This window comes from Arachis hypogaea, chromosome 9, assembly GCF_003086295.3.
Source record: "Arachis hypogaea cultivar Tifrunner chromosome 9, arahy.Tifrunner.gnm2.J5K5, whole genome shotgun sequence".
Lineage (NCBI taxonomy): Eukaryota > Viridiplantae > Streptophyta > Magnoliopsida > Fabales > Fabaceae > Arachis > Arachis hypogaea.
This window is the reverse complement of record NC_092044.1, coordinates 1,729,977-1,754,350: the sequence shown is the minus strand read 5'-3', so window position 1 is coordinate 1,754,350 and position 24,374 is coordinate 1,729,977. Positions and strand designations below refer to the sequence as shown.

The following is a 24,374-nucleotide window of genomic DNA, read 5'->3' as shown; positions in this document are numbered from 1 at the left end:
CTTTTTAACCAATGTAGAGTTTTGTATATATTTATAATGGAACAATAAATAGTTAAAATGATACCTAAAATATTATAAGTACATCAATTTAGTTTAAGAAAAGAGAGTATATTCTTAAAGGTGTAAAGATTCTATAAAAAAAAAAGTAAAAAAGTATATTGAATTACAAAATAGTATTTTTTTCTATTTTTTTCCTTTAAAATTCTAATTCGCAAACAACTTCGAAAGAAAAAAAAAATTCAAGATGATATGGATTAGACTAAAATCTTCTTGATGAAATTATGTTTGTTTCCTTTTTATTGTGAGTTTCTTATATAGTTTTGACCAAAAACTTCTTTATATTTTCTAGTAATTGTTGAATGATTTTAAAAAATATTTGTGCATTTATATTTTATAGTTTAATTCTTTAGGAATTAGAATAAATTATTTGTTTTGGAATCAACACTTTCTTATATAAACAAAATGTTTAAAGTTTCGTTGCTAGATGTGATAAGATTGAATAGTTTATAGGGCATTTTTTTTATGTAACAAGTTCACAACAAATCTGTAATGTCAAGAAACAAAACAATTTTATCATGACATAGATCTCATAGAGAAAATGAAACAGTATGCAATTGGCTAAATACCTTGAAAATGCAAAACTACTTATATGTATGTCAATCTTTACTAAATACGGATAACGTATCCACCAATTAAATTAAGACAGATACACTTGCATGCCATTTATAGAAACTTCACTTCTTGACATCTTCTCGATGAATTTGGGCCTATTATCCATTCAACCTAACGATCTTGAATTGGTTAAACATGTAATTAATTAATCGAATTGAGCTGATCTAGTAATTAGTTTACTAGTCCACTTAAGTAAATATTGGAGTTCGAATCATATTTTGTGTATGCATCAATCCATTGACTACGACAAAAAAAAAATGTATAATTAATTATTTTATATATTAAAGGTGTAAAGAATTCTAGAGCAATAATTGCCGCTGCTTCTTATTAGTATATGCATAATAATGATTATCATTTTTTGATATGATATAGGTTAATTATCTTTATATTTTGTTTGAGGTTTCACTACAAATTAAATGGTGCATCCTTAAGAATGATATTTTGAGGCATGTGAGGACGCCTTATATTGTATAATTGAAGGATGAAGTTGAATTTGGTATGCATATTGGGAATTAATATTATTACAAGTGAAAAATTAGAAAATACATTTGAAGTTATTTTTATTGTTTAACAATATTGTAATAACTAGTAATATAATACATAAATGTTGCTATCATGTTCCTCGTACTTTACAATTTCAACAATACAATTATACCACCACATATATCCAACAGATTACAAAAATAAAAATAGACGCAATTTTGCAATAGACAAATCAAAATAACTTTAAAATGAAAGGAACCCTGATGAATACATGTCAAGTTATTATAACTATTAACTTATTATTGTCCAAAAGTAATAACACAAATCCAAAACCTTGTTGAAAGTGTGTGGTACACTCTTTTTATATGTGAACAACGACACAAAATTATTAAGTGGACATGGGACATCTATCCATTTAAGTTATCAAGTTGTGTTTTTAATCTTAGTGTTGGTATCTCAGCTATTTATCTCTCTAAAAATTTGATGCAAGGTCAACTTCCTAAAACACTTTCATACTTGAAAAACTATTAAGACTTGATTCTTTTTAAAAATTCATTTTCAGATCCTTTTTCTACAGGTTTAAAAAATCTGTCATCTTTGATTCTCTTATATCTTGATTTAAATTCTTTTATAGAAAATATTTTTGAAAAAAGAATTTAAATCAAGATATAAGATAATAAAAGATGATAAATTTTTTAAATTTGTAGGAAAAGGACCTAAAATAAATTTCTAAAAAGAACTATCTCTTTTACTTTTTCAAGTTGACCGACCCAAATTGAAATGAATCCATTGAGATCATTCTCATCCAAATACAAGGATTTATTGATTTAAGGCCTTGTAAGTAGAGAAGTGTTTCAGAAAATTGACTTTGCATCGAATTTTTAAAGGAATGAAGGACTTTAAGTGCATTAAAATTGGCATATTGAAGGGATGGATAGATATCCCCACAATGCTTCAAATGTACTTCTGAAAGTGAAGGATTAGTTTTCCTTTTGAAGATTATGTTGTTGGAAGAATTTCTATGCTCACCATGATATAGGATGATGTTTAAGCCATTGTTGTCCAAATCCAAGTAACTTAAAAATTGAAGATTGAACAAAGAAAACAAGTTGAGTTCACCTCTTATGTAATGCAACGTGTGAAGATCATTATAGCATAGGGATCAACAATAACATTGATAACCTTCGATTATCGAGCCAAAAAGGATTGAGTTCCAATAAGATAGAACTTTCCACCAAAAGCTTCAATCAAAGCATGTTCCCTTGCACTCGGAACAAAGGAAGTCGGAACAAAATTGTGTTTGTGACGTCCATTCATCCCTTTGGGGTTTCTCCGGCCACCACCGTATACACCTCCATTGTTGAAACAATCACTATCACAGGTAACTGGTACCGAACTAATGTCTAGATTGAAAACAAAAGTAATTATTACACAATTGTAAGAGCAATTTATTACATATATATATATATATATATGATCATATTATCATATGCATGGCATATGGTAATAAGAACCATTGATAGAGTAATAACTAAAATTGTTTATAAAAATTGATTTTTACATAGTTCCTCAAATAAGAGATTTAATTTGACTGATAAAAATCCATGATTACAGATTTTCTCTCGAGTATCGAAGACAAAAGACAAGACATATAAGGCAGTAGCATTCTTGAATTAAACCATGTCAACAGTATCAACACTCATAGACTCATCTATAATTTAGTTTTCAGAAGAAGAGACTCTTGCAAACAATCCCAACAAATTTAGGACAACAAAGAGTTTATGGAAGATCCAAGTTCAAAAGACTGGCAGTAAAAATTTCTGTTAGACGAGTTGTGGTTAGACTGTAAAGTTGGTTTTTATAAACATGTATTTGAGTCGTGAGTAAATCAACAGAATCAGTCATCATATTCTCAATTTCATTCACTTCTCGACTATAAGTTCTCTAAGTAGTTTTCGAGATTGAGTTCTCTGAATTTATAACCTTGGGAAAATATATCAAAAACAAGACAAAAATTTAACACGTTATAACAACAACATATGAAAAAGATAACAAAAAATTAACAAATAATAACAAAAAAATTAAAAAAGGACAAAATTTAACAAAAAGATCCAAAAACAAATTGATTGAAAGACATGCATAGTTATCAATCTTGGGATTCAGAAAGAGTAAAGTGTGAACCTTTAGGACGGCGACTGCGTGAGGAGACAAGGAGGATGGCGGGTGCGTGACGGAGAAGAGAACGACAACAACATAACGGAGAGGAGGAGGCAGTGGCGTGACTGAAAGGAAGAGGCGGCAGCGTGACGGAGAAGAAAATGACAGCAGCGTGATGGACAGGAGGAGGCGCTGGCGTGACTGAGAAGACGATGATGGCGTGAATGAGAAGGGGAGGGGTATATATAGTGATATGCGGTTCGGTTTGGTTTGGTTCAATGATAAAAATTGAAATGTAAATCAAACCGAGTCGAAAAAAAACCGATTTAAAATTCAATGGGTTTGGTTCAATAATCATGGTCTATTACTCATAATATTTAAATAATTTTTTTAGTTGACAGTCATCATGTCTTTCTTATTTCATTGCTAACTTAAAATTTTAGATTGGTCTTGCAATAAAAAACTCATAAAAAAACTATGTAAAAATGTTTTTTTTTTTTGGTAATATTTCTTTAGAATGACTTATTCATTTTTTTTCAATAAAATTAAATTACCAATGTCTACGGACTACCAAATAAATATTACACTGAAAAAAGTTAGGTCCACATACCTATTTTATATAACAACTTAATTATGTAATAAGTATAATTAATCTTTATGTCATAAATAAGAAAGGGACACTATGTTCCCAATCTCCTATTGTGAAAATTAAATTTTTAAGTATTATTTTAATAATTTAATTTCAAAAAATTTAATAAATTTTTTTATATTAATCTTTCACACACTCCAGAAAATATTAATAATTTAACATAATTGAGCCTGCAAAAAAAGGACAAATAATATTTAATTTTTGGAGTGTAGTATTTTTTTCTATGAATTAAGAAGTATGTAGGAACTGAATATATAGATGTTTATGCATCTCTTTTCTAATTCTTTTTCGACTGCTTTTGTTGTCTTGTCTACAACAACTTATAATAACGTTTAAAAAGATATATAATAGTTAATAAATAATAATAAATTTAATATTCAATTTAATCGTTGTAATCGTATATAAAACTAAATTCAGTGACCAAATATATATATATATATATATATATATATATATATATATATATATATATATATATATATATATATATATATATATATCTTTGGTGATGAAGGCAGAAGACTCCACTTGGTCAACGTCAACGAAAAAATTATCATGTGAGTGACTTTATAAAGATGAGAGAGCTATTCTATATGGCGTGGTGGACAAAGTAAAAGGAACCCATCCTTTCAATTTTCGTGTGGGTTCATAAAAAATTATTATCTTTATTATAACCGTAATTAAGAGACTTAACGGAGAGAATAAAGATGATTAAAATGATCGGTAAACAGATACATATATTCTATAAAATACAGATACTATTAAATTATTATAAAATATATTTTAAATACGATATTTATTATATCCTTCCGATATGTATATAATCGTGTTTTAATAAAAAAATAAAAAAATTTAATGTTCACTTTTTCTATCTACAAAAACGAAAAAAAAAACACATTAGGTTTTATTGGTATAACCACAAAAATCATTCAAATTTTATTTATTCAGTTTTTATGACTACGAAAATGACACTAAACATATAATTTTGGTAACAATACATTTTTAATCGAAATAAAAAAAAATTCAAATGAAATATATTATCAATTTTAAAATTGTCATTATTTGCCAAATCAAGATGTTAGACGTTGTTGTTAGAAGAATTTTCACATTGATCATGATATTAGATAATATTAAAGTCATTATTACAATTCAAAAAATAACTTAAAAATTAAAGATTAAACAAAAAAGACATATTGAATTTATCTATTAGGCAATAATACGATTTGTTAAAATCATTACCATAATTAAAATTTTTTTAAGATAATTGCCGTCGACTTCTTCTTGGTTTATATATGCATAATAATAATTATTATCTTTTAATATGATATATGTATAATAATAAAAATTTATATATTAATTATCTTCATATTTTGTTAAAAAAAATTATCAAAGAAGAGTAACTCTGAATGTAAATGAAATTTTGCATTCCTATAGTTTAATCGATTATAACCACCATTATTGAAGACACCTTGTTAAAATTTTGCATTTTTATAGTAACTTTGTGTTTTTTCTTTGTCTTCTTGTTTAATTTGTTTTTTTAATGAATTTTTAAGAGTTTTATAAAAAAAATAAAAATAAAATAGAGAAGAATAAAAAGAGACAAAACGAAAAAAAAAAAGAAAAATAACTAAAATGTATAAAAAATACAAAAAATTTATACATAAAATATATAAAATACAATCATTAGTTAATATAACCAAAAAATAATTAGTTTTATGAAAAAATTAATTAGATAAATTACAATATGTTTAATAACGTATTAGTTTGTGAGTAATTATAATATTTTTATTAATTTTGTCAAAAAAATACAGCATTAACATTAGGATTAAAATATTTTTAATATTTTAGTTGGAATGCAAAAAATTGGGTTGAGAAAGATTACAATTGTGTAAAGTTTTGAAAATATTTTTTGATATATTACTACCTCTTTCAAATATAATTACATTTCCTAAAAACATATCCCTGCTTTCATTGGATAAAATCTTTAATCATATCCCTGCTTTTTGAGGCTCAATTTTTTTAATATAGAAAGCTTGTGTGTGTTCTGCTTTGGTATGGATTTATGGGGTAAAAAAAATAAATATGTGGGATAATTTTTTGTGAGTGTGAGGTAGAAGAATTTGGACCATACGAGTTCTTTAATTTTAAAATTTTGCATAACAAATTGTATGATCCGTTTTTTAGCTGGAAAAATTTGAATTTCGAAAGATGGAAATCGATATTTTGTGTTGCTTGTAATTGTTTTTTCTTTTTTATGAGAGAGAACTCAAACCGTCTATTTAGTGAGAGAGAACTTTCAGAATTCAAGTCTTATTCTACTAACACTACAACATTATGAAGCACTTCTCTTCTCTATAACCGAATCCATCACCACTCTTACTTTCATATTCAAATTAAAAAGCGACTTTTTGAAGATGCAATGGAAGTGTAGTATGTGGAAATTTTGTATTCCAAAAAACATCAGCATGATTATTCCATCTTAAAAAACGAGAGCAATACCCAAGTCTTCATATGCTATGCTGGCACTTTTGCTTTACTGAATTAATGCACAACTACTTCTGAAAGTTGATCTTTCACTTTCGGATTCTATTTTGTACTAAATAGGTATATTTTTTATAAATAAATTTTTTTCCAAACTATCGCATAATACGTACCAAGAAACACGAAATTCTGCACCCAAAATATAGTAACTCCCAAACGTAGAATAAATAGAGGATCAAATTCATAGAATATTATTTCTGTCTCAAAGGGAATCAAAAAGAGTAAAAACTTAGGAGTTTTTACTTTTTAATAAAATTAGAATTTATTATTTAAGTTCATTAATTTTTTATTATTCTCTACTAACAGTTTATAAACAGTAAATACAGAAATAAGATGCAAATAGAAAATGCAAAAAATAGAATATATATATATAAATATACACATAAACATACAAATTATATATATAATATAAAGATGCACAATTAAGTATGATGCATATTTGATTCTAGTGTAAATTGAACCGAACTAAAAAAATCAATCCAAAATTCAAAAAAATCTAAAATTGAGAGGTTTATTTCGGTTTTTGATTGAATTTATTTGGATTCGCAATCTTTTTTATTGATTTAGATTTAGACACTCTATTTAAAATTCTAAACAAGACAATTAATTTAATATTTTTTTTTTAATCTTGCAAACTTTAAATCATTGTTAAAGATTCTAGTAAAACTTATTTATCTCACTAATGTCAATTTAGTGGAATTCAAAATATTTATTGAAAATATGTAAAATAATATATGTATAATATATGTATACATACACTAATATATGATAGCTAATTTAATATTTGATTTTTCATATGCATATAGTATTTTTGTGATCGAAAATAACCAAATATAAAAAAAAAAATCATCTTTGACTAAACATAATATTTTTAATTCAATTTAATTATTTTTTTAATAAATAATCATAACCAAAAGTATGTTGACTTGGTGCATCGGCTTCAGAGTCTACAATTGTCATGAATGAGATAAATACCCTTAATTAGAACCTTTAACAGAGAGAAGATTAAAAGAAACTAAAATGGTATAAGTTCTTGTTCTATATATATATATATATATATATATATATATATATATTATTGAATTATATATAAGCAATTTTTATTTTTTCTTTTTGATAGAATATTAAGAAATTTAGAACGCATAAATTCTTTATTCTACTATTTTGCTTTATTATTTAATTTATTTTAAGTTATGAAATTTTTTTTTTTTTGCAAAAAATAATAATATTAGAAACTCATTTTGGATTATGTTTGAAAAAAGAATAGTCCAATGCCAAATTCTAAACTCAAATTAGACATATTGGAGACTTACCACTAAATTATAAAATCAACTATTATTAATTAAATAATCTTAAAATTTATATAATTTAATTTTTATATTTATTATCATTTTTTTATATAAAAAAATTTCTAAGTTTGATAATTCATTTTTTATTTTAATAAATATTTTTTAGTTAATTATACATGCATGTAAATATTTTTTAATATATATACTTAATTATAACAAATGCAATTCCTTGTGAAAATCAAGCCAAGTTGTTTTATGTTTATTGTGTAGTTGTGAATCATGTATTAGCATAATTGAAAATTTTAACACGTCTTTTTATATTTTTCATGCTTTAAGTCATTGGATGACTTAGGTTTATAAAAAAAAGACTTAAAAATAGAAAGAATATTTGTTTTGAGAAAAAAAATAAAAGATTCTTCGTTTCTTTGTCTATTCTATTTAAAACAACAAAAAAACATAATGAAATGGTTAGTGCATTCACTCATCATGAATTGCTTGTTGGATAAATTGGACATCATTACTTGTTAATTAGGAGAAAAAAATTATAAATAAAAATTAAATGAATCAAAATAACTATTTATAAACATAAAAAAAAATTTTGAGCAATCTTCATTAACTTTTTCAAGGTATAAAAGTAAAAAATTTGTTTATGCTTTTTTTAAATAATTATTTTTTCATAATAAAACAATAAATATTAAACTCTTATCAATTAATTGTCAAGACATAGTTATTTTGACGTCATCAATCATATTTTGTTATTAAAAAATTTTAAATTTTCATAATTGAAGATAAATTTTTAATTTTAATTTATTTTGTCTATACGACCAAAGTGAATAAAATAATTATGTTTTTGATCACTGAAAATATCACATTCAATTTAAAATTTTAAAATATTAATTATTAAATTAATAAAATTTTCATGCCCTTTCTTAAAATTCATTTACACGTGTGCATGGCATATGAAATTGTTAATCCATCTATATCGTTAAGTGATGTTTCGTGATTTTGTTACTTTTTAATATTTAATATTTTTCTATTTATATATTTATATTTTTTTAATTTTTTCTTTAATTTTTTAAGATACTGGAACAATTGCTGCGACTTTTTATTGGTATATATATAATATAATGATTATTTTTTTATATAATTTATGTTTGTTAGTTTTATATTTTATTAAAAGCTTCATAACTTTTTTTTCAAATATAATATAATTAAAAGATGATGAGTTTAGAAAACTCTTATTTTTTTGATGATGAATAAATATTATTAAAAACAATTAATTATAAAATTATTAATTTGATCTTAATTCATACTTGCTTAATAAATAATTTTGTGTGTGCAGATTTGTTATTGGGTCGAAATGAAAAGAAATATCCCAAGCCCAATTAATTAAAATTTCAGCCCCTTATAATTCTTGTTGTGTGATTTTTGGCTGAAACAGTTTTATTAGTTGGGCCAGAAAATTTTGTTTCTATAAAGCCCAAAGAAAGCCTTCCTATGTGTTCATTGCTTGATCCCAATTTCATCAGGAAAGCAAATGTTAACTAAATGGGCCAGTTTTAATCTCAATGTTACAAGCCCAAAATGTTATAAATGGTTCCAAGCTTGGTCCGAAACCAAGGAAAAATGAAAGCAAAGTGTTTCCAATGGAACCAAGCCTTTAACCATGTGATGGATTTCAAAATCTATTACATTGTTAATTAATGCATGGAGAATATGAGAGAGAAATACAGCTGAATTGATTGATGGCTATTATAACAAACACGCCACTCTAAGCTAGGGAAGTAAAAGCAAGCTATTGATGAGCGGATAATTTATACGCTTTTTGGCATTGTTTTTAGGTAGTTTTTAGTAAGTTTGAGCTACTTTTAGGGATGTTTTCATTAGTTTTTATGTTAAATTCACATTTCTGGACTTTACTATGAGTTTGTGTGTTTTTCTGTGATTTCAGGTAAATTCTGGCTGAAATTGAGGGACTTGAGCAAAACTCTGAAAAAAGGCTGACAAAAGGACTGCTGATGCTGTTAGAATCTGACCTCCCTGCACTCGAAATGGATTTTCTGGAGCTACAGAACTCCAATTGGCGCGCTCTCAACGGCGTTGGAAAGTAGACATCCAGAGCTTTCCAGCAATATATAATAGTTCATACTTTATTCGGAAATTGACGACGTAACTTGGCGTTGAACGCCAAGTACATGCTGCTGTCTGGAGTTAAACGCCAGAAAAACGTCTTGATCCGGAGTTGAACGCCCAAAACACGTCATAACTCATAGTTCAACTCCAAGAGAAGTCTCAGCTTAAAAAATAAAACGTTACTGACGTTTTGTAATAAAAAATATTATTTTAATTATTAAAACACAAAACGTCACTGACGTTTTGTTAAAAATATATTATTTTAATTAAAAAAACACAAAATGTCACTGACGTTTTGTAAATGGTCATAGTTGTGTTTAACACACAGTTTGGTTCATGATAAAGGATTTCACCTCTAATAATACAATATTAAAAAGAAAAAGTTCTAAATTTAAAGTAGTATATGTGATGATGTGTACAAGAGAAATGAATGTTAAATGATTATTTTAATTGTGGAAATTTAGTAGAAAGAAAACAAAGTGATTATTGTCTTTAAAATAGTTATGTCTTAGTACTTAATTAACTTGTGAAAATTTAATCATAGTTTATTAGATGTACTTAACTTTTTTCTAAATTCAAAGTCGTGCACATTTTAGATAATGTTCTAGCTTTTCATGTATGAACATGCACTTGGACAATTACAAATTTGGGTTGACTAATTTGTTGAATCAGCAAAAACAAAACATGAGTGGTACCATTTATATCATCATTTTATAAAAACGCAAATGGTTGAACCACCCTGAGTGATGAATTCAAAGTCTATAAGAAACATTAATACCAAATATGGTTCTGAATAAAAAAAAGGATAATTGCTATGTTTTAGCAATTGTGGAAAGTATTGACTATTGAGTATGTTTTGTTGTAAGAAATTCACAACTGTCAAACACATTCATATAAATCCAGCAATGCAGTGTTTCAATAAAATATAATGAAACATGTAAAAACTTTCCTATAATTTATATAATAAACTAAAAATTAAAGCGTGTACCTTCTTTTTTAAAGAAGCAAAGTATACTCAATATTTTCCACAATTACTAAAACATAGCAATTATTCTTTTTTTTTTTCAGTAACCATATTTGATATTAATGTTTCTTATAGACTTTGAATTCATCACTCGGCGTGGTTCAATCATGTCCGTTTTCATAAAGTGATGATATAAATGGTACCCACTCATTTTTTGTTTTTGCTGATTCAACAAACTAATCAACCCAAATCTGTAATTACCCAAGTGCATGCCCATACATGAGAAGCTAGAACATTATCAAAAAGTTAATAAGTACATTAATAAACTATGATTAAATTTTCACAAGTTAATTAAGTACTAAGACATAACTATTTTAAAGCAATAATAACTTTGTTTTCTTTCTACTAAATTTCCACAGTTAAAATGATCATTTAACATTCATTTCTCTTGTACACATACACGACTTTGAATTCATCACTAAGAGCAATAAGGACCTGTATGTCAATTATTTGCATAAAAGGTTAATTGTTTTCATTTTCATATATTTCCATAAAAGCAAAGCAAAATTTGTTCCTCTACTTATTGCTATGGAAGCTTATGATACTTGAGACAATGGGTTTGAGCTTGTAGGTCACAATGTCATAAAATTAAACTGTGAAATAGTTGAAAATTTAAAAAATAAAATAAAATAAACGAGTTAATATGTTTAACTTGTTGGGCAAATTTTTTGTTTCCACGTTAATCAAATTAAATTCGTTCAACATTTCTTTTTTATTAGTCTATTTTTGAGATAAAAAAAAACTTGTATATTTAAAAAAAAAAAAGTTATAGATTTGATAGACTAAGACAGTAAGACCATTTTAATGACCTTATATTATGTTCACAATAACGGTTAAGTTTACATTTTTCTAACACATTTATAAATTTTCAGCATTTAGTTTCAGAAAAAAAAAATTAATTAATAGTAAATTATTATGGATTTCAAGTTTTTATTGGAGTATTATATGTAAAATTTTAAAGTTTTTATAATATTGATGGTATAAAATTATAAAAATTTTCTATCATAAGTAATAATAAAATAATCAAATATTAAAATTATATAAATTTATTCTAATTTCTAAGAAGTTAAATTATAAAATAAAATACACAAATAATATTTTTTAAATTATTCAACAATTACTAGAAAATATACAAATTTTTTTGGAGAAAGCTATATAAGAAACTCACAGTAAAAAAAATAAACATAATTTCATATAAAAAGACTTTAATTTAATCCATATAACTACAGGGTATGAAAATTATTAAAGGTGCAAATGAGAGTGATATTGATAGTAGATCTGTATGTGTCAAATAAATTATAGAAAAATTATCACTCATGTCACTTGAAAAAAGTGGAATATGATATTCATGGTACAAAATTTTTAAAAAAATTACTAATAATAAGAATTTAATTTTAATATATTATTAGTATAAAATAACGTTTTACTTACATTTAACTATATAACATCAAATTAACAAAAAAAAATAATTTTATATTAATTACACAAATAATAAAAAAATATGATTAAATAATTATATAAAATATTTTATATTATAAATGTATTAAAATTAAATACTAATAATGATAATAATAAATATAAATAAATAAATGAATAAATAAGCAAAGAAAGAGTTGAACTCAGAACTTAGTGGTCATGTGTGCTACCTTCATCTCGCTCTCTTTAATATGTCGAGTTATACAATAAATAAAATAAAATAAAATAAAATAAAATTTGGAAGAGACGCTTGCATCAAACATTTGGTTTATGTAATCATGGTAGACATGGAATAAAATTATTGTCTCTCCTTTAAACCAAGCAAGAGACAAATGAGTTCAATCATAATATGCTGGCTGTTGCGATTAGCTAGTTGATATGATTTATTTATTTTTTCTTCACATTATGTTCAAACAGATCAACAATTAATTCATTTCGAATTAAAATTTTATTTAAAAATTTATTATTTATCAATAAATTACTATAAATATGCAAAGAAATAAATTAATTATTCGAGTAATTCAAGTTAGTTATGATTTAATTTCTTAATTATTACATGTCAACCATAAAATAAATAACTTTATTAAATTTGAGTTTTATATATAAATAATAATAAACTTTGAATTTAATTAGAAAATCAATTTTTCTATTAATATCAGCTAATTTTGTAAATTATAAATTCTAAATATAAAATTTTAAATTCTAAAATCTAACTCTAAATTTTTAAAAATAAAGGTTAAAATATAATTTTATAATGAAAAATTAGTTAATAAAAATTTTTATCTTTTCCTTTCAAAGTCACTTTTTGGCAAGATAACCCAAAAATGGAAAATAGAAAGGACAATTTCTTTAATGGACATGATGCAGGGTTTGACTTGGAAGTCTTGTATGTGCAAAGACTTCATTGCAATCAAGTATATAAATTCATAGTGAGGGCATTATATATATAAAATAAAAAATAATAATAATAAAAAATGCATTCCAGTTTCGCTATTATCATTTACGAGATCAAAGTCTCTCTATATATATAATAGATTCACCCTTCATATAATTACATAATAAAGACACATCAAAAGCAACTACCTATGTTCTTGATTCTTTCGATATCCAAGATATTTTGCCAAAAAACAAGTTTTAATTAAATTAAATTGGAGGGAAGCACATACATGATAAAGTTAAAGCATTAATAAAACAATATACTAAGTACGAAAAGAAATTAATATAAAATATAAGTAGTATATGTAAATTTTTGACAAAGTTACACTATTTGATAATTTTTATACATAATGATTATGAGTTTTACGGATTTAATTATCAAATTGAGATATTTTACTATAAAATTTGAAAATTACTTGACATTTCATCACACTACTTTATTATTTCAATATATAATTTAGTGTTCAAAATACAATTAAAGTATTTATTTATTAATCTTTAATTTTTAAAAGAAAATGATAAATTTAATTATCAAAATTAATTAATATAATATGATTTGTTGATGTCGATGTTATTTTTAATTACTTTTTATTTAGCATACATGCATGTATCTTTTTAATTTCAATTATGCACAGTTAATATGATGTATATCCACAATTCTATGTTATAAAATTTGCTTTTATGATTCTGTTTCAAAAAAAATTGCTTTATGGATAAAGCTAAGAAAAGATGTTATTGTGCGATTTATAAAACAACACAAAATATATAAATAAAACAACTATAATATTTTTGTTCTCCACATATCTCTCAAGAAGGAACTAAGGAAAAAAAATATAAAAAATAAAAACTAAACGAATTAAAATAATTACTGATAAACATAAAAAAATTTGTTATTTGTGAAGTCATCAATTACTTCGTGTCAACTGATTAAACGTTCATAATTGCTAAAACATAACTATTGTCCTTTTTTTTTATTGATAGTAAGCCAACAAGTCAATAATCATATTTAGTATAAACTTTTTTTATACACAACTTTAAATTCATCAATAAGAGGAAAATAATATCTCAAATAAAATCTTTTTAAGAAATTTTTAGTTAAACATTTTAGTCTTTAATAAATTTTAGATATTAAATTAATTCTCAAATTTTTAATAATTAAAATTTTTTAAAATTTATATTAAATTCATTGGTACTAACTTGAGATATTACTCATAAAAAGAGCATATCACAAGAACTAACAATGTCACGTTTAAGTCATTTTTATCTGTATTTTTATTTTTTATAAATTTATTTATACATTGTATAACATGACTCTACAATATAATCATTATTGTGTAATATTTTGTCATTTTTAAGAATTTTTTTTATATTTTTATATAAAAGTTTTGTTATGGATTTCAGAAGATAAATAGACATTTTTTATTTTATAAGACTATAATATTGTTAATTTTGGCTAATATTAGATTTAATGCCATCAACAAAAATGTTAAAAAATTTGTTTTAGAAAGCGTAATATAGCAAGTGTTATCCAATATTAAATTATTAATTTACATTTTGAGTAATTATTTAAATATTAATTTAATTTATGTATTTTTTAATTTTATATTATTTATTTAGCGGGTTAAGTTTGTGGTTTTATGTTTTTCTTAATCCAAATATAAAAATATAAATAACTCTTAAATAAATTATTTTAGCAAGCAATTTTGTATGAATAAAAAAATCACTTTTTTATTTTAATCACGAATAATCATATTAATAAAAAAATTTATTAAATTTTTATGTTAGTTGTCAAACGTCTAATATAATCTTCATTCTTTATCCGAATTTAAAATCGGTTATGTATAACATAGGTAGAGTTAAAAAAATTAAATGAATATAAATCTAAAAGAAAATATAAGAAATTAACTTTTAAATCATTAATATTAGTTAATTTTTATTTTTGAAGAATTTAAAATTAAAATTTATATTAAAAAAAGTTATGTTTTAAACTCAGTCCAAAATGATGGGTAAATATTACTCTTTGGAAGACCTACATGCATTATGGCCTTTGCGTGGTACAAACGATTCTTTTTATACGTGAACACCGACACAAAATTATTAAATGTTCTCCACGTAAATTATAATTTTTACCCTAGTATATAAAATAATAAGTTACTAATAAATATTTATAACAAAGTCACTTTAGTAGTATACCTGACATAAATTAATAGGAGAGAATAAATCTTTTATTTTACTTTCAGCACACAAAATCATGACCCCACCGAAGCACCAACACATGACCCAAAGAAAAGAGTGTGAACACTAACATGATAATATTATTCTACATTACACTTGTTTCATGAACTTATAAATTTTGTCATGGGTACCAATAACTTTTCATCAATAAGACCATCACCAAAACTCTAAAACAAAACAACATAATATCTAATATCTTATTGTGCAATCATTATGGTCGATTCCTTTTCTTGTCAATACCACATTCAAATCCTTTTATTTTGTTTGTTACTGTGTACAACTATGTAATTCCAAAATTTTTTACTGTCATGAGAAACATAAGAACACTTTATTTAAATTTAAGCTTGGAGTCACATATCTCTTTGGCATATTTTTTTCATGGTCCATTAAAAAAAAATTGTTGCCAATAGAAGGAAGTTCACTGTGATAACATCACGGTAAAAATAAAAAACCTGAATCTCTATTATCCAAAAATTTATCCTATTTATGATAATAATCTTGACAAGTCGTATGACTCAACCTGTCCTTTTTATTTGATTTTCAATTTCTAAGTTACTTAGATTTAGGCAACAATAACTTCAACAACATTCAATATTATGATCAACGTGAAAACTCTTCCAATAACATTCACTATATTGATTTGTTAAATAATAACAATTTTAAAGCTGATAAAATATTCCATTGAATTTCTAATTTTTTTTCTCTGTAGTATTTTGACCTCAGTGGCATTAGTCTTTAAAAAGAAACTAATTCACTTTCAGAGTTATATTCAAAGTATTATAAACTTCGAAACATCTATTCATCCCTTTAATATGTCAATCTTATTGCACTTAAAGTCTTGAGTTATCAAGTCGGATTTAATCTTAGTTTTGATATTTCAACTATTCTCTTATCTAAAAATTCGATGCAAGGCCAACTTCCTGAAATACTTTCATACTTTTAAGGTCTTAAATCCTTCTATTTGGATGAAAATGATCTCAATAGATCCCTTCTAATTTAGATGGGTCAACTTGAAGAACTACAATATCTAGTTCTTTTAGAAATTCATTTTTAGGTTTTTTTTTACAAGTTTAAAAAATTTGTCATCTTTGATTATGTTATATTTTGAATTAAATTTTTTTACAAGAAACATTTCTGAAAAAAATTTCACTCCTTCTCAAAACTTAAAATATTTAAGTTTAGGCTCACAATCATTGATCTTTGACTTTGATCCTTAATAGATCTCTCATTTTCAACTTCAAGATTTGATGTTAGATGTTATGAGTTCCAAACTTTTTTTGTGGATATATACACAAAATTTTCTGCCACTTCTTACTATTATGAACTCAAGAATTTCATTGGGACCAATTGAAAAGTTCTTGAAGTTTGTTTCTGATCAAATTCAATATCTTTTTTTTTATAACAATTCAATCAATGACAGTATTTTGAATATGCGACTTAATTCCAAAGTATTATTGCTAGATGGCAATAATTTAATAAGTAATATGTCACGAATATCACTCTTTTAAATTTATCTAACAACTTTTTGTTCAGAAGCATTTTTCATTTCTTATGTCACAAAATAAAAAAAAATAATTTAAAATATTTAGATCTCTCTCGTAATCTTTTTATCGGGAGAGGTTTTAGATTGTTGGATGCATTGAAAATCATTACAATATATTAACTTGAAAGATAATAATTTTAGAAGTCAAATTCTCCACTCAATAAGTACTTTGTCCAACCTAATTTTATTTAATTTATTTAATAATAGATTTTCTAAAAAAATGCCTCTCATTGAGAAATTGTGAAAAGCTTCTTATTCTTAATCTAGGTAAAAATAAATTTTTATAAGTTATATTAAATTGGTAAGACAAAGTATAATTGTGCTCTAATTACAATCCAACCTATTTAGTGGTAATATTCATGCAAGTTTCATTTTTTTAAGATATTGGATATTTCAAATAACAAATTATCCGGACTAATACTAAGATATTGTGGCAACATGACAAGCATGATCTCCAAAAATGAATCATTTGATTCATTTGGTGTTACTATTCTTATTATTTTTCACAAAAGCTACTTTATTTTTCTCTTTACTTGTAATTTACTATGCTCATTAAGGGTATTAAATTAGATTATACACATTCAATGCGTACCATTGATTTTTCAAGTAACATTCTATCTGAATCGATACCAATAGAATTGTTTATGTTTAGTAGATTACCGTCTTTGGATTTATCCCACAATCAATTTATGAGAATGATTGTACAAGATATTGACAACTTGGTATTAGTAAAATTTCTTGATCTCTCAAGCAACTTTTTTCGGGACAAATTTCTTAGGCCATGTCTAGTTTGTCTTTTCTCAAAGACCTGAATCTCTCTTATAATAGTTTTGAGAGCAAAATTTCATCAGGAACTCAACTTCAAGAGTTTCAAAATTTTAGCTATATGAAAAATTCAAACCTATGTGAACCTCTACTCACAAGGATATGCTCACACGATGAAGAACTACTAAATAAAAAACAGATGAGAGAAGATGATAACAATGATGATGACAACTCTGAATTTTATTCATGGTTCTGTATGAGATCAAAATTTGAATTTGTCACAAGTTTGTGACATCCAAATCCTAATTCTACAAAGAACCATGAATAAAATTCAAAGTTATCATCATCATTCTCATCATCTTCTCTTAGCTGCTTTTTATTTGGTAGTTTTTCATCGTATTAACATATCCTTGTAAGTGGAGATTCATATAGGTTTAAATTTTTTATATAACAAAAAATTTAAAACCCTTTAAGGTTAGGTTCCTGATTGAATTTGGGTCTCAAAACTATTACAAAAGAGATTCAGGTCTTTCAGAAAAAATAAACTAAACATGACTTGAAAAATTTGTCCTGAAAATAAGTTGTTTGAGAGATCAACAAATTCCAATAATACCAAGTTGTTAACATCTTGTGAAATTATTTTCATCAATTGATTGGGAGATAAATTCAAAGACTGCAATCCACTAAGCATAAACAATTTTATTAGTATCGATTCAGATAAATTGTTACTTAAAAAATTAAAGATACGCATTGAATGTGTATAATCTAATTTAATATCCTTAATGAGTATAGTAAGATTATAAGCGAAGAGAAAAATAAAGTAACTTTTGTGAAAAATCATAGAAATAATAACCCCAAATAATGAATTAAATGATTCATTTTTAGAAATCATACTTGTCATGTTGCGACAACATCTTATTATTGATGCTGATAATTTGTTATTTGAAAGATCCAATATCTTGAAAAAATGAAACTTGCATATTATAGTGGAAATATTACCACTAAATAAGTTGGATCGTAATTTGAGCGTGATTATACTTTGCCCCACCTAATTTGATATAGCTCCTAAAAACTTATTTTCACCTAGAATAAGAACACAAAGTTTTTTACAATTTTTCATTGAAAGAGACACTTCTCCAAATAATCTATTATTGAATAAAATAAATAAAATTGGGTTAGACAAAATACATATTGAGTGAAGAATTTAGCTTCTAAAATTATTGTTTTCCAAGTTAATATGCTGTAATAATTTTTAATGTATCTAACAATTTGAAACCTCCCCTAAATAATTTTTAATGCTATAATAATAATAATAATAATAATAATAATAATAATAATAATAATAATAATAATAATAATAATACGTACCTCGTTCTTGACTGGACTAACAGCTTCAACCCAAGGTGATGCCTCTTGAACTCTTCCGGCGTCAGATCGGAGAACTTCCTGACACCGTGCTCCGCCGATGGATCCAGCTTCGCCCTCCTCAGGTTCGCCCTACATCACACCGATCAACAAAGTTAGTTACAGTTACAACTCTCAACTAACAATATCAAAAACTAGGAAAATAGCTCCTCCTCCTCCTCCTTTTGTTTGATCTCGGAGATGGCGCAAGAGCGGTTATGCCGCCGCCGTTACTCTCTCCGTCGTCCTCAGCGAAGATGAAGTGTCTTGGGACAGCAGACTGGAAGTCTTCGACTTCATTGTAACTCTTGGCAATCGGCGTCGAGCCTTCGAGGAAACTTGCCGGAGAAGTTGATGTCTGAGGTTCCGAAACGAGCGAATAGAAACCGGGACACGACCTACAAAGAGGTTGTCGGCGACGTTTAGCTTTTCCAAGTTCGAAAAATACTTGAGGAACTTGTTGGAGGAGACATCGTGGAGTCGGAGCCTTGCAAGCGAAGAAAGGTGAGGCGGGACTTCGCCGGAGAAGCCATTGCCACGGAGGTCGAGGATTTCGAGCTTCTTGAGGTTGACTATGGAGTTTGGGATGCGGTCAAGGAGGTGGTTATCAGATAAAGAGAGTTCTTTAAGCGCAGTGAGGTGTCCAATGGCGGAAGAGAGGGTTCCATTGAGATTCTTGGAGAACGTAGGTGGCTGTGACGGTGTAGCAGAACACACCATCGATGGAAGCCTTGACCGTTGACTAAAAGTACATTGAGAGTTGAGACCAAGGTCTCTTTGCAGAGTTCTAAAGGCGTTGAGGTCTGAAGGGTGGAGATCAAGCTTGGTTTTGATGATTGAAGAGAAGAAGAACAACAAGAGAAAGAAGAAGATAGGATTTTATAAAGCCATTATTGAATAAGAAAAAGAAGAGAATGGTGTTTTTTGAATTTTTTGTGTTTGTTTAATGGTTGTTTGTTTATACGGTTTCGCTAAGTTATCAACGATATATCTGCCAACTTCTACCAACTCTTATTTATAATTGTGTTTTATGGAAGTGTGTTCGTAGATGTGTCTAATAAAAATGTTTTTTTTATAACTGTGTGTTAATAGAAGTGTCTTTATAGATATATTTTTTGGATGTGTCTCTTTATATATGTATTTAAAATATATTAATTACTAGACACATCTACGAACACACTTCCATGAAACACAAATATAAATAAGAGTTGGCAGAAGTTGGCAGATAATATATTGGTACCTATACTTTTCTTTGTTTATAAACATTATAAGGTGCTAAAAGCGAGTGGAATTTTTTTGCTGATGGGTCCCTCTTTGGACTGAATTTTCCACCAGCATTCCGGGGAGTTTACCCATTCAAAGTTTTTTTTTTTTATTTTGGAGTAATTAGCAAGTTGATCTTCAACAAATTTTCGATCACATTTATTGGTTTTCTAATAAAATTTTTTTTGAAAATAAATTTTGTTAGACAAATTAATTTTTTTATAATTTTAAAAGAGAATTAACATGTGTGATATTTTAAAAAAACTACCATAAAAAACTCATGACACTTCAAATTTTAAGATTTTTTAAAATAACTAAAATCTTTTTTCAGTGATTTAAATCGCAACAAATAAAAAAAATTACATTCGTCAATAAAATTAAAGTGAAACTTAATTTGGCTGTATTTATATAGCATAATTTTATTAATTTCATAAAAAAACCTTATTTATTAATAACAAAAAATGGTGTAAATTACACGATGACTTGACTCATTCTTTATGAAGTCTATCACGGCAAAGACCCTCCAAATTGAGAAATATATAAACAATGATGTTTCTATATTTATGTAAATAGTTTATATATATATAGTAAGTAACAGTAGAAGTGTTTAAACATTCACCGATATTACTATATTAGACATTAACTTTCGTTAATCTATCATATATTCTTATAATAATTTTATTGTTATGTTTTATAAAAATAAAAATATAAAAAATCACACAACTTCAATTTTATAAAAAAAATGTATATTTTTAGAATTATACTTACATGTACATTAAAATCAATCATCAATATAAAATATATATTAAAATATAAATATATATTAAATATATATTAAAAATAAATTAAATTACACAAATATTTATACATAAATATATTAATAACTAATTTTAATGTATAAATAGGATTTTTGATATGTTTATATTCTTTCATATTCTATGTTTGTTCTTGTTACTTACAATGAAACAACTTCCTTACCCCTTTTTATAAGCTTATAAAGTCTTTCGGATAGTAAAATCATAAGGCTTTTAATGGTTTTGGGTCAAGTCAATCCATGAAGTCAACAAGTCATTGCTATTGCTGGTGGGATAATCAATAATGTGTCCTTTTCCCATTCATGAATCATGTTTCCTCTCATTGGACTAATTTTTATTTTTATTTTTCGTGTTAGTGATGCGTTTAGAAAGGAGAAAAACACACATATTGTCATTTTTTGCATATTGGATTATTATAGTTTAAGAAATAATAATAAAAAAATAGCTTTCAATTTTGAATATACCCATTGTTGTGAAGGTGGAATTAAAGCAAGAAGGAAAAAGATTATCCTAACTATTTGCTTATTCCAATTCATTGTGAGCCCAGTTGGATCCCTAAAATCTTTTTCCCTCTTGCTTTAATTCCACTTTCACAACAATGGGTATATTCAAATTTAAAAAGTATTTTTTTATTATTATTTTCTAAACTATAATAATCCAATATGCAAAAAAGAGAAATGTTAGAGACCAATAATTTTAGTGTTTTGTAATTATTAATTGGTCATCAATAATATTTTTAATGGTGTGAAATTACATTCAATGATGAAAAATTACTTACTTTTGTTTTGATGGTTAAGTGCTGGCCAAAAAACATAAAAATTATTGGCCCTAGACTTTTCAAAAAACAAAATGGGTGCAGTTCACATTACATGACGATGCCTAAAGGCAAGTCACAATCATTCACAAAATAAATTTTCTTCAAAAGCCAGACATTTTCTTTGTTAAAAAGAAAAGCTAAACTTACATGTATAAATGCAAAACAGGTTTACAGACATGATTTGCAGCATGTAATAATGCATAAAATAGAGAAGTAGTATAAAAAGTTAATTAAAAAACCTTTGGATGGTACAACAGCTGCCCCTCCCCGCATTATGTAAATTGATTGAGAAGAGCCTGGGCCAGAACAAAGAAAATAATCCATCACCATTCACCAGAGATTGAAGAAATACAAATACAATAAGGGGCAAATAAGAGATCAAACAGTAAAGAACCAACCATACCTTTTCTTTGGCCCTCGGGGTACCTGACTATCATAACCCGACTCCGTCTTCGGACACCAGGGCTTCCATCGCAGAAATCAAGTGTCGAACGGCGGGTTAATTAAGTGCCTGGATCTGATCCTTATTGTTTCAGTACACCACGGAGTTCTTCAGATTCTTGCGTAGCACGGGCTTGTTCACCTTCAGGTTGCGGCATGACGGTGAAAGGAGGGGAAACAAGAATAAGTGGAAGAGGAAGAGAAAGAAGATTGAAGCGGCATGAGAAGAAATTAAAGAAGGATAAAAGGTTGTATGAGTGTATGTTGGGAGTGGTGAGTGTTGAGTCTCGGAAAGTAATCTATTTATAAAGAAGAGGGCCCAATATTTAATTAGTAGTTAGTACTAGCTTTCAATTTCATGCATAAAATATAATATAAGATAATAAATCAAAATAAAATCCTTAGTGTAGCCACCCTCTAATTTCGTATCATAGATATGATCGGGAATAATTGGCCTAAATGGACAAAATTATGGATTTTCTTTTTTTGTGAGTTGTTAGAAAAAAAATTTCAGTGATTTTTTTAAATGGTAAAAAATTTTCATATTTAAATAATTTGTGCAAAAATATTTTATTATCTAATAATTATGTTTGATACGATTATATAAATTTTTTATTTATTTATAATATTAAAGTTAAAATATCATTTTTAAAAAAATATTAAACAATTTAATTACATCCAAATAAATGTTATATCACCAACCAAGTCAACAAAAATGACTTTTATTCTTGGACTAAAATACTTGGCTAGTCTCAATCATAAAGGCAAACATTTGATAAAAGGTCCATCAACGTCAGACTTGGCTCACCATTTCATTGTAAGCCAAGTTAGCCAACTACAAAACATATGACATAAGCCGGTCTATGTCATCACACCGTACTGGACATTATGGACTTTTTCCGTACCTACGAACTTCACAATGAAAAAATAGGTTAATGGTCCACATCTTCAAAATATTTCTCTGATCTCTTTCATATTCTCATCTTTTTATATAGTTTATATTATAGGAAGAGTTTTAAATATATCACGAAAACTGGTTTTCTAATTATTTTAACCGTTAATTTTAATTAATATATATTATATATATTTTTTATAATTCAGATCAACAGTTAAAACAATTGAAATATCGATATTTTTGATATATTTAAAATTTTTTTTATTATATCTTAATGGTTCGCATATATATCATACTAAACTTTTAACATAGTACAATATCTCACCTGAAACTGAAACGCTTCCTAAATTTTATATTGTTAAAATCTTCATATTATTGTACAAATTTTATGACAAGACCAAAATAAAGAAGGGGTAAACACTAGTTATATGAGCAAACGAAAAATTTATGTAAAAAATGTCAATTGCTAACTAAAATAAAAAATCACAGAATTGTATTTTTTTCTAATTTCATTCCAATAATCCAATTTAATATGAAATCTATGACAATCTAACACTTAATTAATATAGTTGAAGGCATGTATCTTTTCTTTCACATATATAACTTTTGTCTTTTATTATTGACTATTAAAATCACACAGCAAACATTGTATACAATAACTTTAAAAAATATATACCACAAAATAAAAAAAATATATTTTATAAACAGTAACTACAAAATTAAGAAATCAACTTTTTTTTTACTGGCTATGCATGCAACATTAGTATAAAAAAGTTTTTAATCATATTGACATTTGTTAGTTTAAATTAATTATTTCTTTTATTTTTATAAACTTT

The 24,374-nt window shown here is 25.8% G+C and overlaps 1 long non-coding RNA gene across 1 annotated transcript; it reads right to left on the bottom strand.

Annotated features, from left to right (window-relative positions):
- Positions 1-1,207: 1,207 nt before the first annotated feature.
- LOC112709827 (uncharacterized) lies at positions 1,208-22,911 on the bottom strand. Its single transcript, XR_003156539.3, has 5 exons — positions 22,606-22,911; positions 22,442-22,498; positions 19,272-19,400; positions 3,337-3,513; positions 1,208-2,558 (listed from the first exon to the last, which is right to left on the bottom strand). It is a non-coding gene; the product is annotated as an uncharacterized lncRNA (long non-coding RNA).
- Positions 22,912-24,374: the final 1,463 nt, after the last annotated feature.